This window comes from Lagopus leucura, unplaced genomic scaffold (genome assembly GCF_019238085.1).
Source record: "Lagopus leucura isolate 7727_CA_CO unplaced genomic scaffold, USGS_WTPT01 Super-Scaffold_100015, whole genome shotgun sequence".
Classification (NCBI taxonomy): domain Eukaryota; kingdom Metazoa; phylum Chordata; class Aves; order Galliformes; family Phasianidae; genus Lagopus; species Lagopus leucura.
In genome coordinates, this window is record NW_024962269.1 from 14,966,821 (window position 1) to 14,977,530 (window position 10,710).

Sequence of the window (10,710 nt, forward strand, 5' to 3'; positions counted from 1 at the left end):
CCATCCCTCACCCTCCCCACATCACCCAGATACCCCACTACACATCCCTGCATCCCCTCCACAGCCCACTGTAGCATCCCACGTGCACCACCCTGCCCAGCCCTGTAACCCTGGACACCCCCCTGCACCCCCAGACCCTACTTAGGGGATATCAGAAGCTCATGACGTGTCAGCAAACAGCTTTGTTACGGGACAGGCAGCAGAATCTCCTCTTCCCTGTATCCAGCATCCAGCTGACCCACTGGGTCATGGTGAACTTGACCTTGGTGTGCAAACCTGATAAAAGACAGCAGGGCCACAGTGAACTTCAGCTGCTCACATGCAGCCGTGCTCCAAACCAGCTGGGATATCTTTGGGACATGAGCACAGCTGTCACCCAGAGGTCACCCCGCAGCCACCCCCACTGGCCCTCCCCATTACCCTGTGATGATGAGTGGGAAACGTGGAGTTGGGTTTCCCATGGGAAGGCATCAGAAACTCAGCACGGAGATGAATCCAAGAGGAACCCATGGGGAGCCCAGATTCTCCCATAGGGTCTGAGCCCTGTGAGTGGCACATCCCTTGGGAGCAGCAGAGGAGACAATGAGAAGTTGAGAAATGGGGATCTGGGGAGCAGAGCACTGGTGATGGACCCCTCGAGGGGAAGGAAAAACAACTGGAGTTGCCCATGAAGGTGGCATTGCTGAGAAACACTTTTCAGCTAAAAAAATGTCAGAGCACATTAACGGCTGCTCTGGTTAAGTGGGGAAGGATGGTCTCCATTAGCACCAGGAGGTGGGAAATCCACTGCTCATCCCCCACCTGTTTTATGCGCTTTGCCTCGAGATTCCCCTCTAATTAAGAGCTCACTGAGCAGAGGAGAGGTGGGAACAGGGCACAAAACCACTCCAAAGCTGCAGCAACGGGGCTGCTCACAAGTTGGGTGCCCACTGTGCATCACAGTGGTTCCAAAACCCAGCACGCTGCTCCTGCCCATTTCCTTTCCAAACAAGAAAAAAAAAAAAAGAAAAGAAAAGAAAAAAGCTCATCAGAGAATGAGGGAAAAGCCTTCGGAGCACTGCGAACATCGATCGGAGGGGAGGAAGGCAGTGTTCCGCTCTCGGTGCCAGCAGGGAGGTGCCGTCTGCTGGCTGACCCCGCAGTGCCGTGAAGCAGACTTTGTCCCCACCGCGGTGCAGCGGGGCTCAGCCTGGCTCGGCGCTCACTCTTTTTTCCTGGGCTGATTTCAAAACCAGAGAGCTGCAGCGCGATCCAGCCGGGCGCGGAGATTACAGCAGGAATCAGGTTAAACCCCGGTTATGGGATGCGTGCCGGGGTACGGCGGTGGCACGGCACAGCCCCAGCTGCTTGCGAGTGGCCGTTAAGTCATGCCGTGCACTTGGAAATAGCTCCTTCTGTAGCTTGCAGGTTTAACCAAATGAGTGAAAATTGTGCTGGTGTAATTAAAGCAGTGCGGTTTGTGAGCCGGCTGTGCGCTGGAGTTATTCTGCAGATGGAAAATCCGTGGACGGCTGCAGCCTCGCATCCTGCGTGGTTCCAGTTTCTGTTGCTGTGAGGGTGCCTGTGGACACCGCCTTCCTCCTGGGCTGGGCTGCTCCCAGGTGTTCTGCTTTCATCCCAAAAATGCTGTATGGAAATGAGCTGAGTGCAACAGTCAGAAATGAAGATCTGCAGCACCGTGGCCAATGGGTCATTTTTTCACTTTGGGAAAATCCTGAGTGGATTTCCAGAGATCTGTGCTTGATGGAGACATGCTGCACCTGCTGGTTGGAGCCTGGATGAGAAATGAGGAAGAATCAGAGCAAAAAGGCTCTGGGAGAGGGCTGCCATTGGGGCTGGAAGAGCCCAGCTTAGAACAAGGAGGGCCACGTGGATGGGCTTTGCCATGCAGCAGCTCTCCCAGCCATCAGAAACTGAAGGCAGCAGCACAGGAGATTTAAACTGGAGATTAGAGAGGCAGCAGGGAGATGGGAGCTCGTACCAGAGCTGCAGTGAGAACAGCATCCACGGTCTGGATTTCTGCAATCTCGGAGTGATCTGCAGCATTTTCTATCATTGCTCTCCAGAAAGATTAAATCTTGATTGTCAGGAAGCAGTGCGGCGGGTGAGAAGATTTCCCAGACCAGTCAAAATGTCATCCTGGTAAAAATGCCGGTAATAAAAGATGAAAGGAGAGGGCCCACTGTGGGCTCAAGCCTGTAAAGATGGCCAGAAGATGGATCTGGAAGTTTAGAAACAATTTTAAGCACGGTGCGAATGGTCGCTGCAGGGACAGAAGGGTTCAGCACAGATATCCACGGTGGGGGGAAGAACTGATAAATTAATAAAAATCAGCGGCGCGCCCAGTGTTGAATTAAAAGAAGAGAATTAAAGCCAATGGTTTCATAGGTCTCAAAGGGCTTTGTTGGTGCCTAAGAAATGTGGGCAATGAAGAAGATGCCCAGTGGGGTTGGTGGGATGCTCAGCCCCAGCTGGGACCAGGCACTGTTCCTTGTGCCAAAAGCAAGCTTGAAATAACCTGAGACAAAGCCAACCCCACCCACTGGAATAGCAGGTCTGACAGAGCTGGGCTATGCAGGCACTGGGCAGGGGCAGCACCGTGGCTGAGCAAAGGAGGATATTTCAGGTCCCCCTGGCCGGAGCCATGCATCTGTCACTGTCATTGTGGCTCTCCCCAGGGCTAAAATTGGGCTAAAGCTGGGACTCCGAGTGCTACCCGTGTGTCCATGGGGATGTGAGTCACCAGCAGGGACGTCCGCCTGCTTGTGCTGCGGCTTCTGCAAAGCAAATGCAGCTCCTCTGCTCTGTCTCCAAAGTGGATGATGTCCATGAGGATCCACCGTGACCAGCACTGCTGTGTCTTCACACCTGAAACCTTTCGGCAAAGGTTTTTGAGCACTGGGAGCGCGAACGTGCGGGGCGAGAGATGAGCCTGAGGGGGAGAGATGCAAAGATCAAAACAACAGCGATTTCAAAATAAAGTCTGACAGCCAAGGGAAAACACAGCTTGTCCCTGCCGAGACTATCATTTATGGCAATTAAAAAAAAAATTGGCATGGCAATAAGGAGAACAGCGTGGTATTTCCTCACAGGGGCGTAGGGAGCATCCTTGGAAAGTCTTCCCTGCACAGCGTGCTGGCTGCTTCCAGAAAAACAAAGGTTGCTGTGACCCACCTGTCCCTGAAAAGCAGCTATTTGGGGCTGTAATATGGCTCTTGTTTCAGCTAGGCCAAGGAGAACAAAAGTCACTGGCTGAATATGGCAGAGCTATTGGCAGCTTTTCCCGGCTCTGAGGTCTGGGTATTTGCCTGCAGCTCTGTAATTGCTGTGAAACTCCTTAAAAACAACAACAACAACAACAAAAAAAACAACACTGTAGAGCTGGGCTGCAGCAGCCCATATGAGATGAAGGAGAGCTGGTCACACGTATCCCCATGTCCCCACAGGACAGCCAGGGCTGGGACGCACTTGGGGCTCACCCAGGGCGTATCTGAGGGTTTCAGTGGCGTAACAAGGATTGCCAAAGCCCAACCTCTGGGAGCGATTACCTTTCGCACAGTACTTCAAGGGGGAGCATGGAAAGCAAACAGAAACCCACAGTTTTCTTCACCTGATGCTGCCTATCCCTCCTCAGAGCCGCAGCCAGGCGTTGTTTGTGTGATGAGACCCGCACTGCCGCCAGACATGCCATGATGCTGAAGAGAAGCAGCTCCACCTAGGCAAGCACTGCTGCTAATGCAGAGCCCACATGTGCTGCTGCACTGCCAGCTCACCCACCATCAATTAATGACCATCAGTCATTGGCCATCGATCACTGACTACCAAATATTGAGCACCAACAGCTGACCATCGACCGCTAACCACTGACCATCGTCCACAGATCATTAACCATTGACCAGCAATCACTGACCATCAGCCATTGACTGTTGCCCACCGACAATTGATCATCAACCACTGAGCATTGATCACTGGCCGCTGACTGTCAACTACTGACACTGGCTATTGACCATGGGCCGTCAACCCTGGGACCATGGGCCATCGCCCCATCCAGCTGGGCACCAGCCTTGGCACCACCCAGTTCAAATTGCAGCTGGGTTTCAAGCTGCATTGAGATCCTAAATCCTGGAGCCAGTTGGAGTCTTGTTACCAAGTTTTCCTTTCACTGAAGCAAAACAGCACCTTCAAAACCCCCAATGTTCATTTTCTTTCCCAAAGAGGTTAGCAGCCTTAAGCAGTTGCCACTTGCAAAGTCATACTGAGAGCAGTGGGAGGGAAAATCCTGTAGGAAACAAAACTGAACTTCAGTAAGACAGTCCGAGGTGAGAAAAGACCCTCTGTGAGCTCTGAAATTGGTCAATTAGTGGTGTAAGGCAAAGCGGGGCTTTGTGGAGCCCTGGGCATGTCTGGATTAGCCCCATAGAAATTTGTTTCAGCAGCTGGTGGTAACTGTGGGTTTCCCTGCAGGAGACAGCAGAGAGACGTTCACCTGTGCTCATTTTGAGAGCTGCTCATTAGTCCTCATCAAAGATAATTATGCTTCAAATCAGAATCAGATGTCCGGCAGAATTTTGAACAACCATGACAAAGTGGGTCCCCATTTGTTTACCCAGGGGGAAAAGGGGTTCCTGGCTGCTGGGATGCTGGCACCTGGAGGAGTTTCTGCCCACCCTGCTTCCCCCTCCCTGTGAAAGTACTTTGTTGGGTTTTTCCTTTTCAGGAGAAAATGCACCCAACATGGAAACAAGAGCATGGCAATACCTTTTGGTGAGGAAATGGGCAGGAAATGAGGGGAAATGGGCAACGAGCTGCATGGGGAGGGCAGCTTCACCCCAGCTCCACCTTGGCAGGTCGCTGCTGCTGTGCGCTGCCTTCCCAGATATTACTCTAATGCTTTCTTTCAGCCTGCAGATAAATGGGCCTCTTCAGAAGGCATTAAGCCCTCTCTGTTCCAACATTTTCTTTAAGAGAGCAGAGGAAAAGTTTGGATTACGCTGAGCTTCTGAATTCAGCTTTTATGGGTGAGCTGTGAGGGGTTTCCTTCCAAGACAAAATAGAGCCAGTGTGCTTTTTTCTCCTTTCCTTCTGAACGATGACGGAGGCCGTGCTGCCCCTTCACCTCCTGCATTTTCCTCCCCTCCTGTGGTTCCCTGTGGGCTGCATGGCACCACCAATGTGATGCTTAAGGGGAGGATCAGTGCTGCAATTGTGCAGTGCCAGAGAGCCCCGCACCACAGGCAGGTCCAACTCTTGTTGAGACAATGATTTGTGTTCCAATTTTGAAATTCCTGGGTGGGATCTTTCCCTGGCTCCGGAGCAGCAGCTGTGAGCATTGAATCACAGCAGAAATAGGGAGAAGCATCTAGTGGGAGCAGCACTGGGTGGGAGCAGCAAAGTGAGACCCAGAGACTGCTGGGCTGAAGAAATGGCAATGTAATAATGGTGCAGGGGAGGTGGAACTGGAGGAAGGACAAAAATGAGCCAAATTTGGGAAGAATTATGTTCAAGGAGAACATAATGAGAAGACCTCAGAAGGCTGGTTGAAGCCACCTCCTCCCAGCCTAAATTACCCAGTGATTCAGCCACTGGGGATGGTGCAAGCCCAGCGAGCTCCACGTGGGCGAGCAGGGTTGGTCACCGCTCACCTCTTCCCAGACAAGGGACGGGTGACAGCGGGTGACACGGCGTCAGCGGGGACAGCCTGAGGGAGGTGGCTCACGGCGGCTCTCGACCACAGGGACGCATTGGCTGCAGAGCCCCAGGGCTGCATGGGGGCAATTAGTGGAAGATAAATTAAAAGACTCTGTCTGCAGCTCTTGGGAGTCCCTGATTGGCAATCTGCCGGAGGGGAGCAGTGCTGGAGGCTTGTCCTGGCTTTGTGCTCTGCCCTAAGCATCCACAGTGGGGCTTGTTGAGCCTAGGTGGGCAGGAGGAGACGGTGCTCTGTGGGCTCTGAGACACGTGGGGTCCTTGGGATGCATCCATGAGGTCCTTGGGGATGTGTCCGTGCAGACTCTGGGTTTGCATCCGTGGGATCCTTGGGATGTGTCCATGGGAAAATGCAGCAGATGGGGTCCCCGACCTGAGATGTGCGGATGCATCCTGGAGAGGTGCACAGGTATGTCCAGTCCTGTCGCTGGGACAAGCTCAACATGCAGAACCTGCGGCATTGCCCCTTGTCCCCAGCCGGGCTCACAGTTCTGCAGAGGGGACATCCCGGCTGAGGGATGGGTACAAAGAAACAAACAGCCCTAAGGATCCGCAGCCCCGCGGTGGGGACCGGACCCCGTCATGTCCCCAGATCCCATCAGATTACCGATTGGGCGCCATCCCGAGACCGTACAGCCGCAGCTCCGCGCAGTCGGGGTCGGTGTTACACGGGGAGGGCGCTAGGGGGGGATGGCGGCACGCAGAGCGACCGCGGGCTGCGAGCAGCAGGAGGATGAGGAAGAGGAGGAAAGCCGAATCAGGCTCCAGGCGCAAGCAGGGGATGAGGGCAGGAATGGGGACTATCTTCTGCGTATTGAGCACATCCCAGCGCCCCACCCAGGAGCAAAAAGAGGAGCATACTTTTACCCTACAATATAGCCAAAACTGCAGATCCCAAACTGGGGTTTGCCAGGGGTGGCAGAACCCCACTATTGCCCACTGTGCAGTGAAGGCAGCGGGTCGGCCACCGGATCCCACCCTGGCACTGAGACTGCCATCAACATGAGCACTGCACAGCCAATGAGTTCCACACTGATCACCAACATTAATTATACTTTGCAATTTCAGACAAAAAGCATTGCCCACTGGGATTCCCATCCCAGCCTCCTTCCATGCCACAGCATATTCCTCCCGTGTGGCTGCAGAGCCCGGCAGGACAAGCCATCGCTGCAGCAATTCAACTGACTGAGAGACTCCTGGTCTCACCACCATCAAGAACATCATTTTGGGAACCATCAGCACTTCAGCTGCACCCTGCGCACCCACCCCTGTACGCGTTCACTGCACAGCTACGTGAGAGCCCCAGCTCAGGCGCAGAGGATGAACCTTACAGCACTCCATATGAAGGAGTTTAGTTTCCAGCTCTGAGCGTAAATTCTGTAATCATTTGATCCCAACCTGCTCCCCCAGTCGTCATCATACATTGCCTCCATTGTACCCCCAGTGCTTGGCTGCCCTGGGCTGGTTCCTGCAGGATGCACAAGGAACTGCACTCAGCCACCCCTCCACCAAATTCCCAGATGTCCCTTTCCCATCCCAGTGCACTGACTGCACAACCCTGGCAGCATCTGTGGAGGATTAGAGCCTCCCTAATTTCCAGTCTCCATTTATTCCTGTCCAGCTCCAATCCCATTTGTTCTGGTGCCAACATTGTCTCCCGGCGCACACAGCTCGTCTCCCTTCCTGGTGCTGCCCCTTGATGTATTAATAGCGGGCAGCTCCCTGCCCTGCCTTTGTTCCCCCGGCACGTGGCAGAGAAGGATGTGGCTTTTCAGAAGAGGCTCAGGGACAAGAAGGCCCATTCAGCAAATCCTCGTGCTCAGTGGCACAGCCATGATGAAATATCCCCAAAAACGGCACTGGGAGCTGCTTCCTATCAGACCCAAGCAGAAAATGAGCTTTTTGCCTCTCCTGCAAACTGTTCCTTCCCACTCTTCCCAGAAGGATGATATTTTTGAAGCTTGCAGGAAACGAGGTTTTGGCAATGCCTGAGAAGCGATGGGAGGGGTGGGTGGGTGGGGGCTCCCTGGATGCTTGGCGTGACTGGAGTGGTCTGAGGCTGGGGTTAAGCTCTGGCATGCTGGGAAGGGCAGTGGAAGGGGTGATAACAAGATCCCCAAACTAAGATGAGCATCAAGGAGCAGCTCTGGGACTCCCTTCTGCACCCCAGGTTGGGATGCTGATGTCAGCAGCTCGCTTGGTGCACATATAGCCATATTCAGGTGGTTGCTTCATTTTGTTTTTCTCCCCTTTTTTTAAAGCACAAAATCACTCCAAATCTCATTGCCCATTTCCCCAGATCCACACTCACAGTAGAAGTGGTAGCTCAGAGCCTCCAGTGGTGTCAGTGCCTTCATATGGGGACACAGGGCAGCAGCAGGCAGCCCCTGGCAGGAGTATCAACCATAGCGATCCCAACCTGGATTTAAACACATGGCCTTCATCACACTCCTTCATAAGCTAACTTAAGGCATCTCCAACTCTACCCCAGCAAGTGACGGCCTTTCCGTGATTTTGGGTTTGCTTTGTTCCCACTGCAAACACCTGCAGGCTGAAACTCCCAACACCCAGGGGCATTTCCAAGTGTAGCAGGGAACCATAGAATCACTGAGGTCAGAAAAGATCTCTAAGATCATCAGGTCTAACCCTATACCCATTGCCACCATGCCCACTGACCATGTGCCCCCACGCCACCTGCTGCAGCCTTTGCTGCTGCCAAACCCAGTGTGGGGGCTCCTGCCGCTCACCATGCCCAGGTGTTCCCAGGCTGCCTGCTCCTCCCAGTCCAATTACAACACCCAGCCTCTGCTCCAGGTGGTCTTTAGCCAGATGCTGACGAAGGAGGCTGTCCAGTGCCCTGAAGAAGTGCTATTACCATTGGGTGCAGAGGGAAATCAAAGCATGTGACTTGCCAAGGTGTCTAAGTGCTGCGGGCTGGGGATGGGTGGCAGTGTCACAGCTCTCCCGTTGGCCACAGGGATGGGTCACAGTCCCCGCTGCCAGCACCACACAGGGCTTAGAGCAAAGGGCTGCCTCACCAGCTGAGGTCCTCGTTGCACGCCTCACCAGCATCAGCTGCTTGGTGTCACCCCAGCAGCATCGCCCCACTTTTACCAGTGACCACACACCGGGGCGGGCAGCGCTTCCCTGCTGCAAACCCAGCCATGATGCCCGTCCCCAAGCTGCCAGCAAGCCGCTGCATTTGTGCAACTGTGTTCTCACTCTGCAAACACCTTCCCTTAATTACTTTCATTCAGCAACAGGTCCTCCCGGAGCTGCTGCTCCCTGCGGATGGGGACTGCCCTCGCAGCAGCTGATAAACCCCAATGATACGGCCCTGGCGTCGCGGCTCCCCAGCAGCCGCATGTCCTCGCATGCACGGTGACTGCATGCTAAAAACATTCTGCACTTTTTCACCGATTAAAATTTTCCAGGAGAGAGTCAGAACCGCAGCCCACACCCTATCGGCTGGGCCAGAGGTTTCCCCTCACTCTCCGCAGCCCTGCCAGGAAAATCAAGAATACAGAAAAGCATTTCTGCTGGTTTGGGTCATTTTGAAAGTTTGGCTGCATCATCATTTGTTTAACAATAACTCATTCTGTGCTGCACCCTGAACTTTGGGCCCAGCCTTGCAGGGATGAAACAGATGGATGCTCACAGCTGCATGCCAGGCCCCACGCCTGCCCCGAATCAGAATCTTCTGTGCCCAATTTTGCTACCAGCAGTGGCAGAAGGAGCACTGAGGCTGCAGACAGTGTTTACCCAGCAAAGGCATCACACTGCTGAGACTGGAGCCTCTGCCAAAGCCACAGCCAAGCTGATAAGGAGGAGATGCAATCAGGTGTTTCTTCTCATTACCACTAATTGCTGTTTGCGTGCTCTCAGGAGCTCTGTCCTAGACTGGACCCTGTGCAAGTGGAGCAAGCAGAGATACCTGTGAAAAAGTGCATTTAACCTGGAGATATCAGTGCTTTTCTTCTCCTTTCCTTCTCACCCTGCCGAGAACAATGGAGGCAAGGTTTGCAGAGGGAGGTAATATCTTTTTTTAGCCCAACTGAAATAATTAGGAGAAAAACAGGCAGGCTGCAGGGTACATGAGCCCTTCAGCAGGACTGAAATAGAAGCAGAAGTCTGCGGAGCTGAATACCAACAGAGAACAATAGCTGGAGCGTGACTAGTAGTGTTAACCAGTTCTGCCACCAAGGACCACTTTCCAGCTGTTTTCCTTGGGCACTGCCAAAATCCATCATCCTGATGGTGCTGCCAGGAGCCAGCACCGCTCCAAGGAATGGTGCCAGCCCACAGAGTCCCAGGATGTGCACCAGGGCTTTGAGAAGCTCAGGGCCCAGATGGTGCCTGATTGGGCATCATTCTGCACCCTGCATCCCATCCTGCTGCTCCCGGGGCACTGTTGCCCTAACCTGCACCCTGCCTGACCCTCATGAGTCACCACTTCCAGGGGTCCCATCCCTCCATGGGGCTGTGGCCTGAATGCTGGGGACCCCAGCCTGACCCTGGGGGCTGTGGCTGACCCTCAGGGACCTGTTAGACACCACAGTTCTTTGCCCCAGACCAGGAGCTCCAGGTTCACATCCCACCACTGGGTACTCTGTCTCACCCCTATGGTCCACGTCCCACTTCCACGGCACATTTCCCACCTTGCAGAACTTGTCCCACCTCCACGGTCCATGTCCCATCCTCCAGATCCTGTCCTACCCTTATGGTGTATGTCCCATTCTCTAGACCCTGTCCCACCTCTCTCGTCCGTGTACCACTCTCCAGACCTTGCCCCATCCCTATGGTCCGTACAACATTCTGCAGACCCTGCCCCATCTCACGCATCCTTTCCCTTGAGCCCTGGCACTCCATGTGACCCCAGAACCACGTCCCAGCTCCCTGACCGACCCCCGTCCCTCCGTCCCGACGTCTCCCACCCCACTCCCGCCGCGGGCGCGGCCTCACGGAGCTGCGGAGCCGGGGCTGGGCCAGGCGGGGGCCGGGCCA

At 54.2% G+C, this 10,710-nt stretch overlaps 1 long non-coding RNA gene across 1 annotated transcript; it reads right to left on the reverse strand.

Moving 5' to 3' along the window:
• Nucleotides 1-115: 115 nt before the first annotated feature.
• On the reverse strand, nt 116-10,582 carry LOC122182439. The gene is made up of 3 exons (XR_006179801.1): nt 8,018-10,582; nt 421-2,932; nt 116-276 (listed from the first exon to the last, which is right to left on the reverse strand). It is a non-coding gene; the product is annotated as an uncharacterized LOC122182439 (long non-coding RNA).
• Nucleotides 10,583-10,710: the final 128 nt, after the last annotated feature.